We start from the raw sequence: 24,756 nt of genomic DNA, 5'->3' as shown, positions 1-24,756 counted from the left end.
CCGCCGGATTCTCCCGTGTCAAAGACAGGCATTCACCTTGTGGGAGTTCGACCCGGTCGAGCACCAGACGCTGCAAGAGCTCTTCGACACGACGCACAAGGACGTCTGGAAGGTGCTGTTCAAGGGCGCCGAGGTACCACCTCCCCTTACCGAGGACCGCGGACTCAGCGCAAAGCGCCCTGCAAATCCGGTATGTCTTTTATCTCTTATAAGATGTTCATTTTCCCCAGTTTGACCATGCGTGGCATCTAAGCCCCCACGCCATTTTCCAGGACTGGGTCGAGACAGCGGAGCAGATCGATTGTCTAGCCCCCCTGCCCGAACATCCAGCAGATGCTCTCCTAACGGAGATGCTGGTTTCGGCACCTTATGAGGTGCCGGAGAAGAAGGCCACGGGGACCAGGAAGGGTCTCCGGCGCAGGGTGATATCGGACTCCTCGTTCGAGAGCACCGAGGCACACTCCTCCCACGAAAACGAGGAGGAGGAAGAGGAAGGTTCTCCCCCCCCCCAGCCGGGGGAGGCAAGAAAAGGAAGGCCGCCCCGTCCGGGGCAGCCGAAGGGTCCAAGAAGGGAAGAACCCTTCTTCCGGACAACTCCGCCACCGCCGCCTTCAACGAAGAGGAGTGGTTGCCCAGGGACAAGCCCCTGGCGAAGTCGTAAGTATCCGGATATCATAATAGTTCTTGGTATGTTTTATTGAACTGCTTCTCATCACGCCGAACATGATTATGCAGTCCGTCCCGAGCCCATATCGACGTATCTTCATCGGATGGTTCTTTGGACCCGTCGGATCTGAACAGTGATTCACTTCCGACCGCCTCCTCCCCTCGCCCTACGGACAACATCGAAGTGTTGTCTCAAAGGGCACCGAGCCGAGGGGAGGTAGTCCTGGAGGCGCCTCACGGCGACCTTCCGGATGCTGGGCGCAAGGGGAGCAAGACTCCCATGGGCTCTGATAATGGGGGCAGCAAATTCGGCCGCCAGCCGAATACTGTGCCGGAACCACCAGTGGTTCTGGACTCTGTTAGGCAACCCCTCCCTAAGAGGGGCAAGCCGCCTGTGCCGATGGCCTCTGTCCATCCAGAGGCATCGGACAACTTGCTGGAAGCGCTTCGCAGCGCTTCCATCGACGAAGAACACCGCACTATCATGAGTGCGGTGGTCAAGAAAGTTTAGTCCGCCAAGAGCGGACTGACTGAAGCCTGTGCCAGCCTCCTAACAGGCTTTGAGGTAAGTAACTAGATTATAAGAGAATGTTACCGCATAGACACTAGCCCCTGATGCTCTGTTTGCGTTTGCGAAGAAAGGCCGAATAGAGGATCAAATAATAACCGCAGGAGTCTAATCGAAATATGTCTATGTGTATATGTAGGCTTCACTGCTAGCCGCTGCCGCACGTACTGCGGAGGTCGCCGCACTGAAGCGGGACCTTGAGCGGTCCAAGAACGAGCTCGGCCTTGCCAAAAGGCAGCTCGAAGGGAACAAAGGTAAGTTATACCCCGTCTATACATTGATAAGAAAAAACAAGGGTGGTTGCTTAGATCATAGGATCGTCATGAATTTTGCTAGGGGCCATGACCGAAGTGGCGACCCTGAAGAAGGCACTGTCCAAGGCCGAGGACAAGGCGGCCAAGGAGCGCATTGAGCAAGAAAAACAAGAGGCCCGGGTGGGCGAGGTGCAGCAAGAGCTCCAGGCTCTCGTCAAAAAACACGAGTCCTTGGAGCTTGACTCTAAGACGCGAGAGTCCGAGCTTGCGAAGGCCCTCGAAAGCGCACAACACGCCAAGGTCGAAGCCCAAAAGGCCCTCCAGGAAATTGAGGCAGTTAAGAAGATAGCGGCGGGTAAGGCATTCATTATGCAAAGCAAGCATGTGAAAGAAAATTTCCTTTTACTTACCCGAGTTCGGAGCTCTCCAGGAGCGTTCGCAGATCTGCCCCGCAGTATGTCAGATGTCGTGGAGTTCTACTGGGCCGAGGAGGGGAGCTCGACGGAGAAGTTGTTCTGGTCTCAGTATACTGGGACCGAACACCCCATGCCATTGAGCGACCAGCTGAAGCAACTGGTCTAGCTCCACAAGGCAGCCGAACAGGCCATGAAGGGTCTTATAGTCCGGATGTGGCCTGGCGATCCCCTGCCCGATAGCTACTTCGGCCTGGTGAGGCAGCTTGTGAATGCTTGCCCACGGCTTGAAGTCATAAAGCGGTCCGTCTGCATCAAGGGCGCGCGCAGGGCTTTTGCCCGCGCAAAGGTGCACTGGGCGAAGCTGGACGCCGAGAAGCTGGTGAAGGAGGGGCCGCCAGAAGGCAAGGAGCATCGCCACCCCGAGATGTATTATAACAGTGTCCTGAAGGGTTCTCGCCTTGTGGCGGAGGAATGTACTAAGGATGTAATATTCGAATGAATGTACTCATGCGATCCTGTAATATGAAACGAGTTCATTTGTGCTATGCAACGCTTGTGAATTTAAAATATTACCTTCTGTGCGGTCGTTTATAAAATCTGAGAGTTGGCCAGCCGTCGGCTTCTGCCCCCATGTAACTAGTACTGAGGTGTTCGGGATAGACCTGAGCACTCTTTATCCCAATTTTGGGTCCTTCGAGGGAGGTGTTCGGCACAACGAACCAGGCAATCGGACTATAAGGCTTTATCACTCTCACTTAGCCATAGAAGTCTACAATTTTAAATTTTGGCGAAGCCCCTAGTATTCGGAAGGCCGAATTTGGGGTGCTATATATGCCTAAGTCGGGCAAGGCCGACTCCTCGCCCGAAGCGGAAAAAGCCTTTAAGGACTTGAGACCTCTCGAACAGTGACCAGCTCTCGCCTTATCATGACAGTCAGTTTTCGGCTTTCTCTACTGAGGTGTTCGTTCGGAAGAACCGGGACACAATCGCAGTAGTTCTCCCAGCGCTACCTTAGCCGATATTGCGGAACGTAAGGTACCAAAACATGGGAGCCGGGAAAACCCAACTATTGACCCAAGACATGATTCAGAGTTGATGCATACAATGCTATAAGTTCGGGGTGCCGCACTGTCGAAAGTGTTCGGACTTCTCACGCCGTATTATGGGGTATACTGAAGCCCCTGGCATACTGGTCGTACTAGAATGTACGGGTGCAAGTTGTCGTAAATAAACAAATAAGAAAAAAGAAGGGTAATGCAATAATAGACTAATGATGTGCATTGTTATTGAAATAATACGTCAAAGCGTACTGATACAAGTAGTGCAATAAGCAAAAAATAGGACTATTTGACATACCTATCCAAGGGCAAGTTGCGTATGGGTATTTAAAACGGGTACTTCGATCGTTATTAGAGACCACCTGGGGATTCCCTTGTACGTCTTACCTTGTTGCCTCCTTGGCGTTTCCTTCCCGTAATGCGTCCAGCAGTGAGACTACCGGAAAGGGCTTCCAGAGAGTAAGGTCCTGAAAGAGAGAAAATGATAGAGGTATACAGCCCCTAGGGCGGTTGAACCGCATTGTGGGACGTGTCCTGGCCGTGCCTCCGCCTATGCCCATGGTATTTTTAGTGCGTAATTATGTACGCGCGGCACAGGTTTCGTCGCTTGACCGGGACTAGGATGGAGGCCGAATTGCTAGGCGATTTCTGAATGTGCCAGGCGATCCTGCTGCAGGTTACTCCAGACTCGCTTGAAGGTGTTCGGGGGCTTTATCGCCGAATTAGCGGTTTGCCTTAAAAGGCTGCTTTGTGCCTCAACTGCGAGGGCCGCAGTGTGCTCCTCCGTTCGGAGCGAGCGTTCTGTGTTTCCATTGACTGTTATAACCCCACGAGGTCCTGGCATTTTGAGCTTGAGGTATGCATAGTGCGGTACCGCATTGAATCTGGCAAATGCGGTTCGCCCGAGCAGTGCTTGATAGCCACTGCGGAACGGGACGATATCGAAGATTAACTCCTCGCTTCGGAAGTTGTCCGGAGATCCGAAGACCACTTCCAGTGTGATTGAGCCCGTGCAATTGGCATCTACACCTGGGATGACACCTTTAAAGGTGGTTTTAGTGGGTTTGATCCTCGAGGGGTCTATGCCCATTTTGCGCACTGTATCCTGATAGAGCAGGTTCAGGCTGCTACCACCGTCCATAAGGACTCGGGTGAGGTGAAATCTGTCGATGATGGGGTCAAGGACCAATGCGGCAGATCTGCCATGATGGATACTAGTGGGGTGGTCCCTGCGATCGAAGGTTATCGGACAAGAGGACCATGGGTTGAACTTTGGGGCGACTGGCTCCATCGCATAGACGTCCCTTAGTGCACGTTTCCGTTCCCTCTTAGGAATGTGGGTTGCGTATATCATGTTCACCGTTTTCACTTGTGGAGGGAACCTCTTCTGTCCTCCTGTGTTAGGTGGCCGGGGCCCCTCCTCGTCGTCGCTATGCAGCCCCTTGTCCCTGTTTTCGGCATTCAACTTGCCGTCCTGCTTGAACACCCAGCATTCTCTGTTGGTGTGATTGGCTGGCTTATCGGGGGTGCCGTGAATTTGACACGAGCGATCGAGTATGCGGTCCAAACTGGACGGGCCCGGATTGCTTCTTTTGAACGGTTTCTTCCGCTGACCGGATTTAGAGCCGCTGAATCCGGCATTGACTGCCGTGTCCTCGGTGTTGTCGCCGTTGTTGCGGCGCTTGTGTCTGTTACGACGCGGTCTGCCGTTAGTATCCTTTGTATCTGAAGTGCCATGACTTCTTGATGTGTTGTTGCTGCGAGCCAGCCAGCTGTTTTCGCCCGCCCAAAAGCGGGTCATGAGTGTCGTGAGGGCTGCCATAGACTTCGGCTTCTCCTGGTCGAGGTGCCGGGCGAGCCACTCGTCACGGATGTTATGCTTAAATGCCGCTAAGGCCTCTGCATCCGGACAGTCGACAATCTGGTTTTTCTTAGTTAGGAACCGGATCCAGAATTGCCTGGCCGATTCCCCTGGCTGCTGAGTTATATGGCTCAAGTCATCAGCGTCCGGTGGTCGCACATAAGTGCCCTGGAAGTTGTCAAGGAATGCATCTTCCAAATCCTCCCAACTGCCAACGGAGTCTGCTGGCAAGCTATTCAGCCAATGCCGAGCTGGTCCTTTGAGTTTTAGTGGGAAGTACTTAATGGCATGTAAATCATCACCGCGAGCCATGTGGATGTGGAGGAGGAAATCCTCGATCCATACCGCGGGGTCTGTTTTACCATCATATGATTCAATATTTACGGGTTTAAAACCCTCTGGGAATTCGTGATCCATTACTTCATCAGTGAAGCATAGGGGGTGTGCGGCGCCTCTGTGCCTGGCTATATCACGACGCAGTTCATATGAGTCTTGTCTGCTGTATTCGGCCCGGCCGGATTTGCTTTTAGTGTATCCGGCGTGACGGTCATCGTCCCGCGTTGGTGCACGCCCCCGTGATCCGTAGATCGATCTTGCATGTTTTGCCTTGTTTTCCAATATGTCTCGCAGGTCCCGCGTGTTGCTCCGGGCCTTGGTATTTTTGTTTGATTGGCGGCGGGGTGCGGGCTGGACTTCAGGCTGAAATGCCTCTCTGTCTCGGCCACGAGGTGGCCGATCAGCCGCATCATACGCTGGTGATGTAGGTTTCAATGCTTCCTCCTCAAGTTGAGGTAGCAACCTGCGCTTTGGATAACTCTTGGTTGGGCGCTCGAGTTCGTATTCCTCGGCTGCCAGGACTTCGGTCCATCTATCCGCTAGCAGATCTTGATCAGCTCGAAGCTGTTGTTGCTTTTTCTTCAGGCTCTTTGCTGTGGCTATAAGCCAGCGCTTGAAGCGCTCCTGCTCGACGGGATCCTCAGGCACGAGAAATTCTTCGTCGCCGAGGCTCACTTCATCTTTGGAGAGAGGCATGTGATTGTCATCCTCTGATTCTCCGTTTGTTGCCTGTTCCGGAGGGCTAGCTTGTTCATCCTCCCGCTCGAGGTCTGGCTGGAGGGAATTATCGTCGTCTTCGGCACTATCCAGAGCATTATTGTCTCTTGTGCCGGTATCGGTGCTTTTGCTATGGCGAGACTTAGAGCGGCGCCGCTGACGTCGGTGCTTGGGTTGCTTCTTGGAGGGATTATCCTCCATTGTCTTGTCACCATCCCCTTCTTTGGGGGTGTCCACCATGTATATGTCATACGATGAGGTGGCAGTCCAGCGCCCTGTGGGCGGTGGTTCTTGTCCGTCTACTACATCGTCGTCCAAACCATCGATGTCTTCGGAGCCGAAGTTGAGCAAGTCGGTTAAATTGTTGACAGTGGCTACTAAGTGGGTGGTGGGTGGGGCGCAAATTTCTTCGTCGTCCGCATCCCATTCTAGCCGGACATAGTTCGGCCAAGGGTCTCCCGACAGGGAGAGAGACTTCAACGAGTTTAGTACGTCGCCAAAAGGCGAGTGTTGAAAGATATCCACGGAGGTAAACTCCATGATCGGTGCCCAATCGGATTTGATGAGCACGGACACAAGCGGCTAGGAGTCCGTGGCCGGGGACGAATCCAATGATTCGGCAACACGGGTCTCGTGGGAGGTGAAGTCAGTATTCGGCTCTATCGCCACTGAGTGTGCGGCCTCCGTGGCAGGGTCCATCCACCCGTCCATAGATGGCGCAATTTGTTCCCGATTGAGGGCCGGAGTAGTTGCAGGTGTGATCTCTCGAACACAGTCCGATGACAGAGCTAAATCATGCTCGTCGTGATTGTGCGCTGCACCTGACATGAGCTCGAATCCGTCGAAGATCAAGTCTCCGCGGATGTCGGCAGTATAATTCAAGTTTCCAAACCTGACCTGATGGCCAGGGGCATAGCTATCGATCTGCTCCAGATGGCCAAGCGAGTTATCCCGCAGTACGAAGCCGCTGAATACGAAGATCTGTCCGGGGAGGAAAACCTCACCCTGGATCGCATCGTTGCCGATGATTGAAGCAGCCATCAAGCCTTACGGTGACGGCACAGTGGGACTCTCAATGAAAGCACCAATGTCGGTGTCAAAACCGGCGGATCTCGGGTAGGGGGTCCCGAACTGTGCGTCTAAGGAGGATGGTAACAGGAGGCGGGGGACACAATGTTTACCCTGGTTCGGGCCCTCTCGATGGAGGTAATACCCTACTTCCTGCTTGATTGATCTTGATGATATGAGTATTACAAGAGTTGATCTACCACGATATCGTAGAGGCTAAACCCTAGAAGCTAGCCTATGGTATGATTGTTCTTGTCCTACGGACTAAACCCTCCGGTTTATATAGACACCGGAGGGGGCTAGGGTTACACAGAGTCGGTTACAAGGGAGGAGACCTACATATCCATATCGCCAAGCTTGCCTTCCACGCCAAGGAGAGTCCCATCCGGACACGGGACGAAGACTTCAATCTTGTATCTTCATAGTCCAACAGTCCGGCCAAAGGATATAGTCCGGCTGTCCGAGGACTCCCTAATCCAGGACTCCCTCACGGGGGACGAGGCAGGGGGCGCGCCCCACCCCCCTGGGCGCGCCTCTGACCCTCGTGGCTCCCCCCGTACGGCGGTTGCTGCTCTTCTTTGGCTGCAAGAAAGCTAATTTTTGGAGAAAAATCTGGGCGAAGGTTTCAATCCAATCGGAGTTAGGGATCTCCATATATATACGAAACGGTGAAAGGGCAGAACACCGAGAACGCAGAAACAGAGAGAGAGACAGAGTGATAGATCCAATCTCGGAGATGCTTTCGCCCCTCGCATGCCATGGAGGCCAAGGACCAGAGGGGAAACCCTTCTCCCATCTAGGGAGGAGGTCAAGGAAGAAGAAGAAGAAGAAGGGGCCCCCTCTCCCCTTCTCTTCCGGTGGCGCCGGAACGCTGCCGTGGCCTCCATCATCATCACCACGATCTTCACCAACACCTCCGCCATCTTCACCAACATCTCAATCACCTTCCCCCCTCTATCTACAGCGGTCCACTCTCCCGCAACCCGCTCTACCCTCTACTTGAACATGGTGCTTTATGCTTCATATTATTATCCAATGATGTGTTGCCATCCTATGATGTCTGAGTAGATTTTCGTTGTCCTATCGGTGGTTGATGAATTGCTATGATTGATTTAATTTTCTTGTGGTTATGTTGTTGTCCTTTGGTGCCCATCATATGAGCGCGCACGTGGATCACACCATAGGGTTAGTTGTATGTTGATAGGACTATGTATTGGAGGGCAAGTGTGACAGAAGCTTCTACCTAGCATAGAAATTGATGCATACGGGATTGAAGGGGGACCAATATATCTTAATGCTATGGTTGGGTTTTACCTTAATGAACGTTAGTAGTTGCGGATGCTTGATAGTAGTTCCAATCATAAGTGCATAGAATTCCAAGTCAGGGATAACATGCTAGCAGTGGCCTCTCCCACATAAAACTTGCTATCGGTCTAGTAAAGTAGTCAATTGCTTAGGGAAAATTTCGCAATTCCTACCACCACTTTTCCACACTCGCTATATTTACTTTATTGTGTCTTTATCTAAACAGCCCCTACTTTTTATTTACGTACTCTTTATATTCTTGCAAACCTATCCAAAAACACCTACAAAGTACTTCTAGTTTTATACTTGTTCTAGGTAAAGCGAACGTCAAGCATACGTAGAGTTGTATCGGTGGTCGATAGAACTTGATGGAATATTTGTTCTACCTTTAGATCCTTGTTGGGTTCGACACTCTTACTTATCGAAAGAGGCTACAATTGATCCCCTATACTTGTGGGTTATCAAGACCTTTTTCTGGCGGCGTTGCCGGGGAGTTATAGCGTGGGGTGAATATTCTCGTGTGTGCTTGTTTGCTTTATCACTAAGTAATTTTTATTTTCTGTTCTTAGTTGCTCTCTATCTTTAGTTATGGATATGGAACACGAAATACCAAAAAATTAGGTTTACTTGCTACTCATGGAGATGGGGAACCTCCTAAAACCCTCGATGATCATTATGTGAAAGATATTATGTACTACTTTGATAATCCTGAGAAACCCCATTCAAATTTATAATGGGAGTAACGTTGGATCAACGTGAATACTTTAAGGATTATCGCTTGACTCAAAAAGTGAAACTATTATGGGATCAAATTTATATGTTGTATCGGTATGCTAGGCAAGTATGCTCGAGATATGATTATACTTGTTGCTCTAGGATGAAGGCTCCACACCTTCCCTTTTCTTGCGAATTTAATGATAATGAAACCTTCGCTTCTTATGCTAGAGGTATATATGATTACTATGATGTGGAACAAATAGAAGAATTTGTTGCTTTTATGGGTGCTTATGAAATTGAATCTATGTTCAAAGAGTTTGAAAATCTTTATGATGTTGTTTATAGACCTGAAAATTTAGCTATCTTTAAATATTGCTATGCCAATTATGAATTCAATTCCAATATTGATGCATTTATTGAGAAAGTCTCCGCTGTCCAAGAAGAGATTAATATTTTGCAGGAGTCTATGGAAGGAGAAATTGATGAAACTGTGAGCTCATTGGATGAAAAAGATGATGAGGAGAGCGAAGAACAAAAGGAGGAAGAGCAGATTAGCTACCCGTGCCCACCTTCTAATGAGAGTAACTCTTCAACTCATACATTGTTTTATTTCCCTTCGTGTTTACCGAAGGATGATTGCTATGATGATTGTTATGATCCCGTTGATTCTCTTGAAATACCCCTTTTTGATGATGCTTGCTATGCTTGTGGCCATGAAGCCAATATGAATTATGCTCATGGAGATGAACTTGCTATAGTTCCTTATATTAAACATGAAATTGTTGCTATTGCACCCACACATGATAGTCCTATTATCTTTTTGAATTCTCCAAACTACACTATATCGGGGAAGTTTGCCCTTATTAAGGATTATGTTGATGGGTTGCATTTTACCGTTGCACATGATGATTTTGATAGATATAATATGCATGTGCTTGCTGCTCCTACTCGCAATTATTATGAGAGAGGAACTATATCTCCACCTCTCTATGTTTCTCACATGATAAAATTGCAAGAAACTGTTTATACTATGCATTGGCCTTTACTATGTGTCCATGAATTGTTCTTGTATGACATGCCGATGCATAGGAAGAGAGTTAGGCTTCGTCTTTGCTTGATATATGTTGCTTTGTGCTCACTACTAAATGCCAAATCATTACTAATTAAAATTGGCTTTGATATACCTTGGGATCCGGGTGGATTCACTACTTGAGCACTATATGCCTACCTTAATGGCTTTAAAGAAAGCGCTGCGAGGGAGACAACCCAGAAGTTTTAGAGAGTCATTTATTTCTGTTGTGTGCTTTTATATAGTTTAAAAACAAAAAAATAAATAGGGGAACCTAAAACTTTTCAAAAAGAAAAGTGAAAGTGAGATAGACGAGCATTGTGAAAGTGGGGGACGTCCTTGAACTTTGTTCATGCCCATGGAAACTTTGTGAATCTTAATTACAGAAACTTTTCAACAAAAAAATTATCCCCTTATACAATTCCATTGTATTATAAAAATAATGTGCCAAGGTTTGCCTCTAGGATGTTTACAATGCTTGTTGGTTTGTGCGGTGCAGGACAGAAACTTCGGCTGTAGTGCGCGATTTTACATTTTTTACTGGAATGTCAAATGGTTCTGATTTGTTTTTGCACTGTCTTTCTATACAAATTTTTTATTTTTCCTAATTTTGGCAGAATTTTTCAAGTATCAGAAGTATGGTGAATGTTCAGATTATTACAGACTGTTCTGTTTTAGACAGATTCTGTTTTTGATGCATAGTTTGCTTATTTTGATGAAACTATCAATTTATATCAGTGGATTAAGACATGGAAAAGTTATACTACAGTAGCTACAATTCAAAAAAAAATATGAATTGGTTTGCAACAGTACTTAGAGTAGTGATTTGCTTTATTATACTAACGGATCTTACCGAGTTTTCTGTTGAAGTTTTGTGTGGATGAAGTGTTCGATGATCGAGAAGGTCTCGATGTGAGAAGAAGGAAGAGAGGCAAGAGTTCAAGCTTGGGGATGCCCAAGGCACCCCAAGTAAATATTCAATGAGACTCAAGCTTCTAAGCTTGGGGATGCCCCGGAAGGCATCCCCTCTTTCTTCAACAAGTATCGGTATGTTTTCGGGTTCGTTTCGTTCATGCGATATGTGCAATCTTGGAGCGTCTTTTGCATTTAGTTTTCTATTTTATTTTATGCACCATGCTGGTATGAGATAGTCCTTGGTTGATTTATAGAATGCTCTTTGCACTTCACTTATATTCTTTGAGTATGGCTTTATAGAATGCTTCATGTGCTTCACTTATATCATTTGAAGTTTGGATTGCCTGTTTCTCTTCACATAGAAAACCGCCATTTGTAGAATGCTCTTTTGCTTCACTTATATTTGTTAGAGCGTGGGCATATCTTTTGTAGAAATAATTAAACTCTCTTGCTTCACTTATATCTATTTAGAGAGATGACAGGAACTGGTCATTCACATGGCTAGTCATAAAATCCTACATAAAACTTGTAGATCACTGAATATGATATGTTTGATTCCTTGCAATAGTTTTGCGATATAAAGATGGTGATATTAGAGTCATGCTAGTGGGTAGTTGTGGATTGTAGAAATACTTGTGTTGAAGTTTGTGATTCCTGTAGCATGCACGTATGGTGAACCGTTCTGTGATGAAGTCAAAGCATGATTTATTTATTGATTGTCTTCCTTATGAGTGGTGGTCGGGGACGAGCGATGGTCTTTTCCTACCAATCTATCCCCCTAGGAGCATGCGCGTAGTACTTTGTTTCGATGACTAATAGATTTTTGCAATAAGTACGTGAGTTCTTTATGACTAATGTTGAGTCCATGGATTATACGCACTCTCACCCTTCCATCATTGCTAGCCTCTTCGGTACCGTGCATTGTCCTTTCTCACCTCGAGAGTTGGTGCAAACTTCGCCGGTGCATCCAAACCCCATGATACAATACGCTCTATCACACATAAGCCTCATTATATCTTCCTCAAAACAGCCACCATACCTACCTACTATGGCATTTCCATAGCCATTCCGAGATATATTGCCATGCAACTTCCATGATCATCATATACATGACTTGAGAATTTATTGTCATATTGCTTTGCATGATCGTAAGATAGCTAGCATGATGTTTACATGGCTTGTCCATTTTTTTATTTCATTGCTACGCTAGATCATTGCACATCCCGGTACACCGCCGGAGGCATTCATATAGAGTCATATCTTTGTTCTAGTATCGAGTTGTAATATTGAGTTGTAAGTAAATAAAATTGTGATGATCATCATTATTAGAGCATTGCCCCAGTGAGGAAAGGATGATGGAGACTATGATTCCCCCACAAGTCGGGATGAGACTCCGGACTTTATCAAATAAAAAAATAGGCCAAAGAAGCCCAAATAAAAAAAGAGGCCAAAGAAGCCCACCAAAAAACAAAAAAGGGAAAATAAAAAAAAGAGAGAGAAAAAGAGAGAAGGGGCAATGTTACTATCCTTTTACCACACTTGTGCTTCAGAGTAGCACCATGTTCTTCATATAGAGAGTCTCTTGAGTTATCACTTTCATATACTAGTGGGAATTTTCATTATAGAACTTGGCTTGTATATTCCGATGATGGGCTTCCTCAAATGCCTGAGGTCTTGATGAGCAAGCAAGTTGGATGCACACCCACTTAGTTTTAGTTTGAGCTTTCATACACTTATAGCTCTAGTGCATTTGTTGCATGGCAATCCCTACTCCTCACATTGACATCAATCGATGGACATCTCCATAGCCCGTTGATTAGCCGCGTTGATGTGAGACTTTCTCCTTTTTGTCTTCTCCACACAACCTCCACCATCATATTCTATTCCACCTATAGTGATATGTCCATGGCTCATGCTCATGTATTGCGTGAAAGTTGAAAAGGTTTGAGAACATCAAAAATATGAAACAATTGCCTGGCTTGTCATCGGGGTTGTGCATGATTTGAATATTTTGTGTGGTGAAGATGGAGCATAGCCAGACTATATGATTTTGTAGGGATAACTTTCTTTGGCCTTGTTATTTTGAAAAGACATGATTGCTTTATTAGTAGGCTTGAAGTATTATTGTTTTTATGTCAAATGATAGACTATTGCTTTGAATCACTCGTGTCTTAATATTCATGCCACTATTAGATACATGATCAAGATTATGCTAGGTAGCATTCCACATCAAAAATTATCTTTTATCATTTACCTACTCGAGGACGAGCAGGAATTAAGCTTGGGGATGCTAATACGTCTCCGTCGTATCTATAATTTTTGATTGTTCCATGCCAATATTATACAACTTTCATGTACTTTTGGCAACTTTTTATACTATTTTTGGGACTAACATATTGATCCAGTGCCTAGTGCCAGTTCCTGTTTGTTGCATGTTTTATGTTTCACAGAAACCCCATATCAAACGGAATCCAAACACGATAAAAACGGACGGAGAATATCTTTGGAATATTTGGAAAATATGGGAAGAAGAATCAACATGAGACGGTGCCCGAGGGGGGCACGAGGCAGGGGGGCGCGCCCCACCCCCCTGGGCGCGCCTCTGACCCTCTTGGGCCCCCTGTAAGGCGGTTGCTGCTCTTCTTTGGCCGCAAGAAAGCTAATTTTCGGAGAAAAATCTGGGCGAAGGTCTCAATCCAATCGGAGTTACGGATCTCCATATATATACGAAACAGTGAAATGGGCAGAACACCAAGAACGTAGAAACAGAGAGAGACAGAGAGACAGATCCAATCTCGGAGGGGCTTTCTCCCCTCCCATGCCATGGAGGCCAAGGACCAGAGGGGAAACCCTTCTCCCATCTAGGGAGGAGGTCAAGGAAGAAGAAGAAGAAGAAGGGGCCCCCTCTCCCCTTCTCTTCCGGTGGCGCCGGAACGCTGCCGTGGCCACCATCATCATCACCGCGATCTTCACCAACACCTCCGCCATCTTCACCAACATCTCCATCACCTTCCACCCTCTATCTATAGCGGTCCACTCTCCCACAACCCATTGTACCCTCTACTTGAACATGGTGCTTTATGCTTCATATTATTATCCAATGATGTGTTGCCATCCTATGATGTCTGAGTAGATTTTCGTTGTCCTATCGGTGGTTGATGAATTGCTATGATTAATTTAATTTGCTTATGGTTATGTTGCTGTCCTTTGGTGCCCATCATATGAGCGGGCGCGTGGATCACACCATAGGGTTAGTTGTATGTTGATAGGACTATGTATTGGAGGGCAAGAGTGACAGAAGCTTCTACCTAGCATAGAAATTGATGCATACGGGATTAAAGGGGGACCAATATATCTTAATGCTATGGTTGGGTTTTACCTTAATGAACGTTAGTAGTTGTGGATGCTTGCTAATAGTTCCAATCATAAGTGCATAGAATTCCAAGTCAGGGATGACATGCTAGCAGTGGCCTCTCCCACATAAAACTTGCTATAAGTCTAGTAAAGTAGTCAATTGCTTAGGGACAATTTCGCAATTCCTACCACCACTTTTCCACACTCGCTATATTTACTTTATTGTGTCTTTATCTAAACAGCCCCTACTTTTTATTTATGTACTCTTTATATTCTTGCAAACCTATCCAAAAACACCTACAAAGTACTTTCTAGTTTTATACTTGTTCTACGTAAAGCGAACGTCAAGCGTACGTAGAGCTGTATCGGTGGTCAGTAGAACTTGAGGGAATATTTGTTCTACCTTTAGATCCTTGTTGGGTTCGACACTCTTACTTATCGAAAGAGGCTACAATTGATCCCCTATACTTGTGGGTTATCAGAATCCACGCCGCTGATTCCTCGCGCAAGCTCGTGCTATGGGCGCCGATGCCTCCGCGCACATGGATACGCTTCCCGCGGTTCTTCTCCGACGTGATGCCGCCGACGGGACCCCTCGAACTCTGGTTGCAGCATGCTGACTGCGACGCTCCGGCGACCGGAGCAGAGGTTGAGGTGGTCTCCTGCGGCAAGATCTTCATGACCCGCGGCTGGGGTGAGATTGCGCGGGTTTGCCATGCTGAGAGCGCCCTCGCGATCCACTTCGACTATGACGGCGCCTCCACGCTATTCTTCAAGGTCTTCGATGTGGAGGGCCGCCGCCTGGAGTGCTGACCTGGAGGGGAGCACCAGGACGATGCGCGCCCGGCCTGCGGCTCCTCCAGCAGCAGCGACTCTTGGGCGTCCAGCGGTTCTCCCGAGCGCTACGAGACTCCGGAGACGAGCGACGACAGCTACATGCCCCCAAGCTCTCGCCACGCTCGGAGCAGGGCTGCGGCGTCCAGCCGTCATCGTCGCTGATCTGGATGGGGTTGACGCCGGCCTCCCGCGGCCCACTGTTGATGATGGCGTCAGCCGCGGGCGGATGTAGATAGGCTTCCCTATGTTCTCGTCGTTTGTTCCCTGCGAGGAATCAAGAAGTACCCCATGGGGCGTGTAAAGGATCTGTAATGTCTTTTGTGTATATCTTCCTTATTATGAAAATTGCGAATGCATGTCCTGTTCAGGCTCGGTCTCCCCTTTCCAACCTCGCGACGGCTTGTTGCTCTATGCCGACAGGTCCCGGTCCCCAGGCAGGCTGCAGCCGTCGCTGGTATGCCAGGTCACGTGCCGTGGTCAAGGCCAGGAGGTGAGCGGCCCGAGGTCCAGTAAGAGCCCCTGAGGCGCGATGCTCAGGAGGTCCCCTTTAGCGCTCAAGCAGCCGTGGTAAGGTAAGAAAGGGAGGCGACGTTGCCGCAACAGGGCTGCGGCGAGCGTGACCCTTAGGCTCCAACGATTTGCCAATCTGAGCGCGAGACTTATCTTGGCGGTTTGGAGTCGATTCCTTGCGATGTGCCGTGCTAATGCGTAGCTAGGCTGGGCCCATGCGAGCCTCCCCCTCGTCTCCACGCTCCCCTTTGTGCTATACGTCCTCAGGTCCCGGCCCTCGAGCGAGCTCAGCCACCGCTGGTATGCCAGGTCGCGTGCCGTGGTCAAGGCCAGGGGGTGAGGGCTGGAGAGCCAGTAAGAGCTCCTGAGTCGTGATGCTCAGGAGCCCCCCTTTTAACACGCAAGCGGGTTGCATGGGACAAAAGGGAGCTCGAGGTGCCGCCTGCTGTTACCTTCATGAGATTCATGTAATCCAGCACAAGGAGAAACGTAGCCCGCCGTCGTCGGCCTGCTAATGGTTGCTTCATGAGGAAATGAAGGCACTGAGGGCCTGGTGAGGTGACGTGCGCGGGGTGTGCCGCGAGCCAAAGCTCGACCGCTCAGGTTTGTTGACGTTGCAGGGACGGACCCATGCACAAGCGTCGCGCCAACGTGAGTAGCCCCCGCGGGGGGCGAGAGTCAAGCAGGTAATAGTCATAAGTAGGTTAGGCATGGGAAGCATATTGGTTAGGTAAATGCAGGGAAGATACTCGCCACTGGGTCAGGCACGAGCGGCTTGGGGATGATGCAGTCCGAGGGGCGCCCCCAGCAAGGTAAGCTAAAGACATCAGAAAAAGGGATACATGCCATAGGGACGGACCCACGTGGCCTGGGAATGATGCAGCCCGAGAGGCGCTCCCAGCTAAGTAAACTTGGAAAATGTCACCTGGTTCTGCCGATGAAGGGGTGTCGGGGCAGCTGAAGGTACGCGGTGGAGGGGTCGCTCCTCACGAGCCATCGGGGTCCTGAGCCTCGGGAGGCTCTGGGGGCCTAGGCAATTCCTTGAGGACCTTCTCCATCTCCGCCGGGACAACATGGTGTCGGGCCTCCTGAGTCGCCAGGATGCGCCGCAAGTTACGCTGATAGGCGGTCGACACGCTCGGCAGGCCAAAAGGCATGCGAACGTAGCTGTGCGGTGGACCCTCACAGCGGCCCATGCGTGAAGGCCAATAGGGCTCCTGAGATGCGGCCCTATTGAGCCCTGGGACGTCGATGCAGACGCGCAGCCCGGCATCCTCGCCTGGATGGGGAGCTGCACCTGGTGAGCGGCGGTCGCCGCGCATGGCCCTTGCATCTTGCAGTTCCTGAGTGGTCTTGGTGATGAACTCCTGAGCGGTGGGCGCTCCTCGCCCTGTGTCCCCCTGAGGGAAACGTGCCATGAAGCACGCCTCCAAGTGGTGCTCGAGCGCCTCCCTCGTGATGTTGGCAAGGTCTGAGGCCCTCCAGAAGAGAGCCCCCGAGCCCTGCCCGAGAAGGGCGCCGGGCGCGCCTTCGTATGCGATGGAGGGAGGCGCCCCTAGAGCGGGCGCTGATCCTGACGAGGTTCCAGTCGCGACGCCATCCTCCTGAGATCCTGCACGGTGCAGCTACTTCTTCTTCTTGGGGATGGCCTCAGGAGGGCCCTCGCTCTTGCTGTCGGGGTCGTCGATTGCTGCTGCTTGAAAGGCACGCTCGAGGGAGCACACCGCATCTCTTTCTTCACATGGAACCATGATGATTCCACCGCTGCCCGGCATCTTGAGGTCATTGTAGCCGTGATCGGTCACTGCCATGAACTTGGCCAGGGCTGGATACCCGAGGATGGCGTTGTATGGCAGATGGATGTGTGCGACATCGAAGTCGATGAGCTCGGTGCGGTAGTTCTTGCGTTCTTCGAAGGTGACAGGGAGGCGGACCTGCCCTATCGGTGTGGTGGAGCCGTCGGTCACTCCTGAGAAAGGCTTGGTAGGCTGAAGCTGATCATACGGCACTTGGAGGTTGTCGAATGTGTCGACGGACAGGATGTTGAGCCCTGTGCCGCCGTCGATGAGGGTTTTGGTGACTTGCACGTTGGTGATGACTGGGGAGCAAAGCATCGGGAGGGCGCCTACGGTGGCCGCGCACTTGAGCTGATCCGCCAAACTGAATGTGATGGCACACTGGGACCACCTGAGCGGGTGTGTGGCCTCAAGCTTGGGGAGGACTGCATTCACTTCACAAGCAAACTGTTTGAAGATACGCTGCGAGGCTGGGGCCTGTGCTCCACCCAAGATGCAGGCGATGGCACGTGGCTCCTGGAAGCCCCCAGCCCCCTTGTCCTGATGATGGTCGTCATTCCTTCTGGCGGTGGCGGCAACGAAGGAAGGCCAGCGTTGCCCTGAGGATGATCCTCACGAGACTGGTCCCTCCAGGCGCCCTCGCGAGGCTGATCCTGCCAGCGGTCATCACGAGGCCGGTCGCGCCACTCCTGGCGCGGGCCACGGTCGTCCCAGCGTCCGCCACCACGTCCTCCTCCTCGGCCGTAGCCCCGGTCACTTCGTTCGGGGCATCGACCGTAGCGTCCTTCTCGAATGGCTCTGAGCTCTTGACAGTCGCTGGTGTTGTGGGTGTGCAGGTTGTGGAAGGCGCAGAACGGTCGGCTGCTCTTGGATGACTCGGGTTGATCTCTGCCGCGCTTGGTGTCCGGCTCCGCCGCGAGCACGGCTGCTCGCTTGCGCTTCACGTCCTTGACCTTGGCTTTCTTCTCCTCCGTGTCCACAGCTGGGAGCTCAAGGAGGGAGAGGCGCCCTTCCTCATCTCTTGCGCACTTGGTCGCCAGGTTGAACAGCTCCTGAGATGTGCATAGCTCCTCGTGGATAGCGAGCTCCACCTTCATCTTGACGTCGCGGACACCATCAGAGAATGCGGAGATGATGGCCTCGTTCGTGACCTTGGGGATCTTGAGACGAACGTTGTTGAAGCGCTGGATGTACTTCTGGAGGGTCTCTCCTAGCTGTTGCTTGACGCGACGCAGGTCTCCCGTGGCCGGAGGACGGTCGCGAGTGCCCTGGAAGTTGGCGACGAAGCGGTCGCGCATCTCGCCCCAGGAGGAGATCGAGCCGGGAGGCAGGTTCAGGAGCCACGAACGGGCGCCGTCTTTGAGCGCCATAGGGAACCAGTTCGCCATGACTTTCTCGTCGCTGTTGGCCACCTCGATGCTCAGCTCGTAGAGCTGCAGGAACTCCACGGGGTCGGGGTGCCGTCATAGCGAGGAGGCAGATCTGGCTTGAATTTGCCCGGCCAGGCGACGCTACGCAGCTCGGGAGTGAAGGCGTGGCAGCCAGCCGTGGTCGCCGGGGGCCGTCTTGGAGGCGGAGCTTGGTCTTGACGCCCACGCATGACTTCCGCAAGCTGCGCGGGGCCTGGCCGCGGCAGACGATCCTGGCGCGGCGGTGGGAGGAGCGGTGGAGCATTCCCTTGCGGCCGAGGGACTTCTTGATAGCTTCTTTCTTCAGGCGCGGGCGCCAGACGCGGTGGATCACGTCGTGGAGGCGCGCGCCTTGGCGCCGTCTTGGGGCAGAAGTGGAGGAGGTGCTTTGTGAGCTACGTCGTCTGTAGCTGGCGGAGGGCGAGGCAGAGAGAGGGACGGTGGGGGGGAGCCCCCTGTGGCGCGGACAAGCTCGACGATGCGGTCGAGCCAGTCCTTGTAGAGGTCGTCGACCGGGCAGTAGCGCAGGAGCTCGTGCGCCATGAGGAGCGCGGCCCGCACGTACATGGGAGCGCGACGAGCGTGGGATGACGAACCAGCGGGAGTCGGCGATGGGGTGGCGGTGCGGCCGTCCCGCCGCACCGAGGGGTGCAGCGAGGATGCTTGCTGCTCGTTCCCCGTCGGGTCAGTAGCAGCGTTGGCGGCAGGCGACGGGGAACGACGAGGTGGCCCGCCGAACGGAGCCGTCTGAGCGACGCGGGTGGCGAGGGCAGCCCGGCGCTCAGCACGAGCACGGCGAGCGTCCTCCATGGAGACGATGGAGCAACTGGATGCGGAGCGACAGAAAGGAAGCTTCGGCGCACTCCTACCTGGCGTGCCAAATGTCGGATCATGGGTTCCGGCAAAACCCTTAAGGTTCGAACTCTGGGGTGCGCGCGAAGTTCTTTCCTCCCTACCGATCCACGCCCTAGCTCTCTAAGATCTCGCGGACGAACTCGACGAACTCACAACACAAAGACACGATATTTATACTGGTTCGGGCCACCGTTGTGGTGTAATACCCTACTCCAGTGTGGTGGTGGTGGATGGCCTCTTGGGCTGATGATGATGAACAGTACAAGGGGAAGAACAGCCTCCTGAGGTTGGGGTGTTCTTGTGCTTGGTGTGTGGCTAGGATTGGCTAGGGATCAAGTGAGATGACTCCGAATGAGTTCTCCTACGGTGGTGGCTAGTTCTACTTATATAGGCCCTGGTCCTCTTCCCAAATATTGAGCGGGAAGGGAGCCAACAACGGCTAATTTGAAAGGGGACAGCTAGTACAGCTTATCCTGACAAAAGTAGTCTTTGCCTGCAAAAGGCTCTGGTGGTGACGCCGCCTTGGGCTCCATGGTGACCTCCGTCTTGCCGTCCCACTGGTCTTGGTCTCATTGCACTGATATGGAAACCTTTGCTTGATGCCTCGGTACTCTGCGCCTGCGCTTGCCCCCTTAGCACCAAAGAGGAAACAAGGACACTGCGCGCGCTGGCGCCCGCCTGGTCTCGATCGTCATGGCTCACGTCACGAGAACCTCGCGAGGTTTGCCCTGCCTTGATCTCTCCGCTCCTCGCGAGCCAACCTGGTGAGGCCGCTCCCGAGGAGGTCTTATGTCGTCCGCCTCGCGAGGCTTGGCCCCTCGCGAGGGTCTTCGATGCCTTGTTGATGAAGATGGGCCGTACGGGCCTGCTAGCACAGCCACGCCGTGGGCCGCAGGCAGGCAAGTCTGGGGACCCCCGTTCCCAGAACTCCGACAACAGCACTCATCTTCTTCTCTGTCTTCTTGAAATTCACATTTTTAAATTTCTTCTTGATGTATTCACGATCGCCATCCAGAAAATGATTCCCACAAGCTTGACCTAGTCTATGCGCACAGTGAAGACTTGGCAATAAAATCTATCGGCCCCAATCTGGATCAAGTTGTTGGATTCCTTACATGCTTTCCGTGCACGGAGAAGCTACTCATCGAGGTGAAACTTCTTTCCTATTAGTAAACGATAATCACAACGTAGCTCAATTTTTTCGTAATTTTCCCAAATTACGATGACAAGTGTAGTGTTCAAAACTGCGTCTACGCACTGCACCAAAAGAAATGTTTTTAGTATTTTTTTCTCACGTCATCACCTGCATCGTTTTGTTGTTGTACTACTATAGTAGCCTAGGCTAGTCATAGTGGAAAGTAACTTAGACTACTCCAACAACTATATGGTTACCCTAAGAGCAAGTACTACCTCCGTCCTGGTTTACTCTTCCTATTTTGTAGTATCAAAATTTGACCATAGATTTAACTGACAAAATGTTAATGCATGTCACGAAGAACTATATCGTTGGATTCGTATTTGAACATAATTTCAAATGGTGTAATTTTTAGTGACATGCATTGGCATTTTCTAACGTAAATATATGGTCAAAATATTATACTAAATAAGAGGTAGTACAAAAGTGGGCTATAACGGCCCTCCACTATGTAGGCCAAAACACATGCCAAATTTACTTGTGATGCATTTGGCATCGATGCCCCTCCATTGCTCACTTGGTGCCCCAATCTGGATCACCTACTTTGCTTCGGTGCCAGATTAACTCACGCAATGAAAAAACACTTGCGTGGGAGAGAGAGAGGACTGAGGCAATAAAAAACACTTGTTTGGGAGAGTGAGAGGCTGGTGTAGTTGGTTTGATTGATTTGTTTATACATGTGGGTCTGTGTGCACAGCGGTGCCAACTCTCCCACATCGTGAGAGCGGTGCCAAAATCTTTTGATTTGACATTGATGCGTGTTATGTGGCATACTTTTGCGAAATATGGCATCGGCCACATAGTGGAAGGCAACAAATGCCCAAGCTCTTCACATACTCCTAGGTAAATGAGAAGAAAGAGAAAGAGAAAGAGAGAGAGAGAGAGAGTGAAAAAATATCACTAGCCAGCCAACCCTATCGTATGAGCGAATGATATTGGTACCTCTTGATGACATGACAATCTTATACAGCCAGCTGCTCTAATATGTTCTCTTCTTTTGCAGATAAAAAAAGACCCGAAAGTGAAAAATGTGCTGCACTATAACAATCTCATCGAATGCCTTGATCTCCATCTTACAGAAATTGATTTGATCAACTACCGAGGCAGCACATCTGAGATTAAATTGGCCAGGTTCTTTGTTCTGGAGGCAAGTGTGCTCAAGGTAATAAGGTTTGGCATTCTCTGGCGCAACAATGAATGGTGTGCTGATCACCGCAAGCGTCTAAGCCTAAATGACAAAGTCTCCGCAGAAGCTGAATTTGTTTTTGAAACATCTAGTGGCCAGAGACTCGAAAACTTATTTGCCCATTAGTGACTTGTTAGGGCGGTGGATTTTAGTTTGTACGATAATGCTGCATCCACCTGAAGTAACAAAAGTTCTTACGTAAACTTCCTAGTAATTCCCTCTTCATAGGTGCAGCATTACTCCTAACATTTGTAATATCAGTTTGAAACTTGTAATATTGCCGTGCCCTATTCCTGCGTTTTCAAAATCCTACGAATCAAACAGGTCCTGAGTTGGTGATGATGTTGTGCCTGCCATCTTTCACCAATAGCCGTCGGATCTAGATCTAACGCATACAAACCAAACTTCTCCAGTTTTGCAAAAAGATGCCCACACTTGTTCCCTATTTACAAACAACTCCTTGTCTCTCACAATCAGCCTTATCTCCTCCCCACCACATCTAGAAGGCCATGGAAAAATCTGGCGCGATGGCCGCTGCCGGTGCTGTCCACCCCGCAATCTTGGTGTTTCGTGCAATGCACGGGCATCTACGCACGGGAAATTATGTCGAACACGGCTAGTTGTAAGTAGGCTAGGTCTACAGCCATGATGATAGTGACTGCAGACGCTGAGGCTGACTATGGTATGCCGAACACGGCGCCTATACTCAGGTGTCATCTCCGGCGTAGGGTCTTGTCACTTCACTGTGAGGAGCAGAACGTAATAATTTGACCAACGGGTAGTACAGTGCTACTAGTACATTGGTAGTACTACTACTAGTACTAGCACCACCATCTGGATTTAGTAGTACTACCACGTCCATCTGGATTTAGTATTTGACTAGCAATATCTAGTAATGCATGTCACAAAAAATGTACTACTCCCTCTGTAAATAAATACATGGTGTATTGTTTTACTCCTATCGGCGAGATAACTTAATGTCCTTTTGCTACTTAATAGGATTACATGCAATGAACTAACCATCGCATGTGATGTTTGGTGGTCTCAAGTCATTGAAAGCATGCACGGCCCACATCTCTCATTGGTTGATATGTCACGAAATAAGAAACGAGGAGGGAGTTAATGTACCATGCCTAAATGTTTTGGGATTATTTGGTTTTCGTAAGGTGACTTACACAACATTTTTTGTTACATGCATTAACATTTTATTAGTTAAATCAAAGGTCAAAACTTGGCGCAAAATGCAAAGGGGACCAATAAACCAGTAAACATCAAAGTTCTCTCGTTTGGCCCCAACTAGAGGTCCGGTGAGATGACTATGCTGCACCGGCATGGAGGGGGACGCAGCTTCATTGACTTACTGCACCTGCCTTTGGTTGTATGACACGTGGGCCCAACGGGTGGATGGCCAACCTGTCATACAGCCAAAGGCGAGTGCAGTAGAGGGGCGAGGAGTAGATGGCCAACATGCATGTGAATTCAACGTAGTCTGCACTTCTCATATAAAGGCTCCCGCCAATCCAAGCTACGAAATCCTACGCACCTACGCACCCAAGGGCAAGAGTGATCACTCCAATCGCAAGATCAGTTGACACCAAGCTAGACCCATGGAGGCGATGAGCGCGAGCATCAGCCGGCTGTGCCAGATGGTCCACGACGCCGGCCTGCGGCCCGGCACCGAGGAACGTCTCCAGGTAGTGCTTGAGGCCGTCAGGGTGAGGGCCGCTTGGACAACAGCTTTGTCTCCTTGTTCGACGAGGTCCTAGTCGGCTTCCTCGACAAGTTCACCATCGTCAAGAAGCTCGCGGACGACCTTGACGTACGCCTCCAGCCCACGCGCCTAGGCTCTGCGATGCCTGCGACCCTCAACGGCCTCTATGGTGACAACCTCTTCGACGCACTGGTGGCCCTGCGACTGCCCGCCGTCGCGCCGGAGAATGTCCACCTCGAGGTCGCGCTCGCCGCGCAGCGCCTGGTGCAGCAAGACACCATCAACATAATCACCCACTTCTACGCGCAAATCGTCCACAAGGACTACTACATGCAAGAGGAGGACGATAGGACGCTGGCCTTCTTGGACCGCAGGGCAACTTGGACGGCATTGTTCAGAAGCACGTTGAGCTTGCCGCCAACGCCGCTGCTCCTCACACGTCGGTTGGTGACCCGGTGCACTAGGGCGTGAGGATGTCGTTGATGGATCCGTATGTATCTTTATCTTTCCGTCAAATCCATGTAGTAGTATATGGTACTACTAGTAATTATCTTACCTTTCGCATCAACTTCATAATTTTCATACGTACTCCATGCATGAACCGTGCCAGAACCAAACTTCTCATTACTCTAGGGAAAATCATTATTTCTATCTATCGGTCGCGCCATGGAGCAGAACCAAATTTTACAAGTTACAATTTCAAAAGGAAAAGGCTGCAGTGTTCGCGTCGCACCCCCACACGGTTGGTCCGGCACGCCGCTCAAGGGGGAATGCGTGCTGTGTTGCATTTTCACTTACAAGTGGGGCCGCAGTTGAGCAAACCGACTATCAGCAAACCCCCACCCCGCCCATCGCTTGATGGTTGAGAAAACAGGAGGGAGAAGAGATGGCTGTAGCACGGACTCCAAGAAAATTGGTGTCGGATGGGACTCGTGTGGGTGGCGTGTGCCGTA

Source organism: Triticum aestivum, chromosome 3D, assembly GCF_018294505.1.
Source record: "Triticum aestivum cultivar Chinese Spring chromosome 3D, IWGSC CS RefSeq v2.1, whole genome shotgun sequence".
NCBI lineage: Eukaryota > Viridiplantae > Streptophyta > Magnoliopsida > Poales > Poaceae > Triticum > Triticum aestivum.
The sequence above is the reverse complement of the archived record's forward strand: the minus strand, read 5'-3'. Positions refer to the sequence as shown.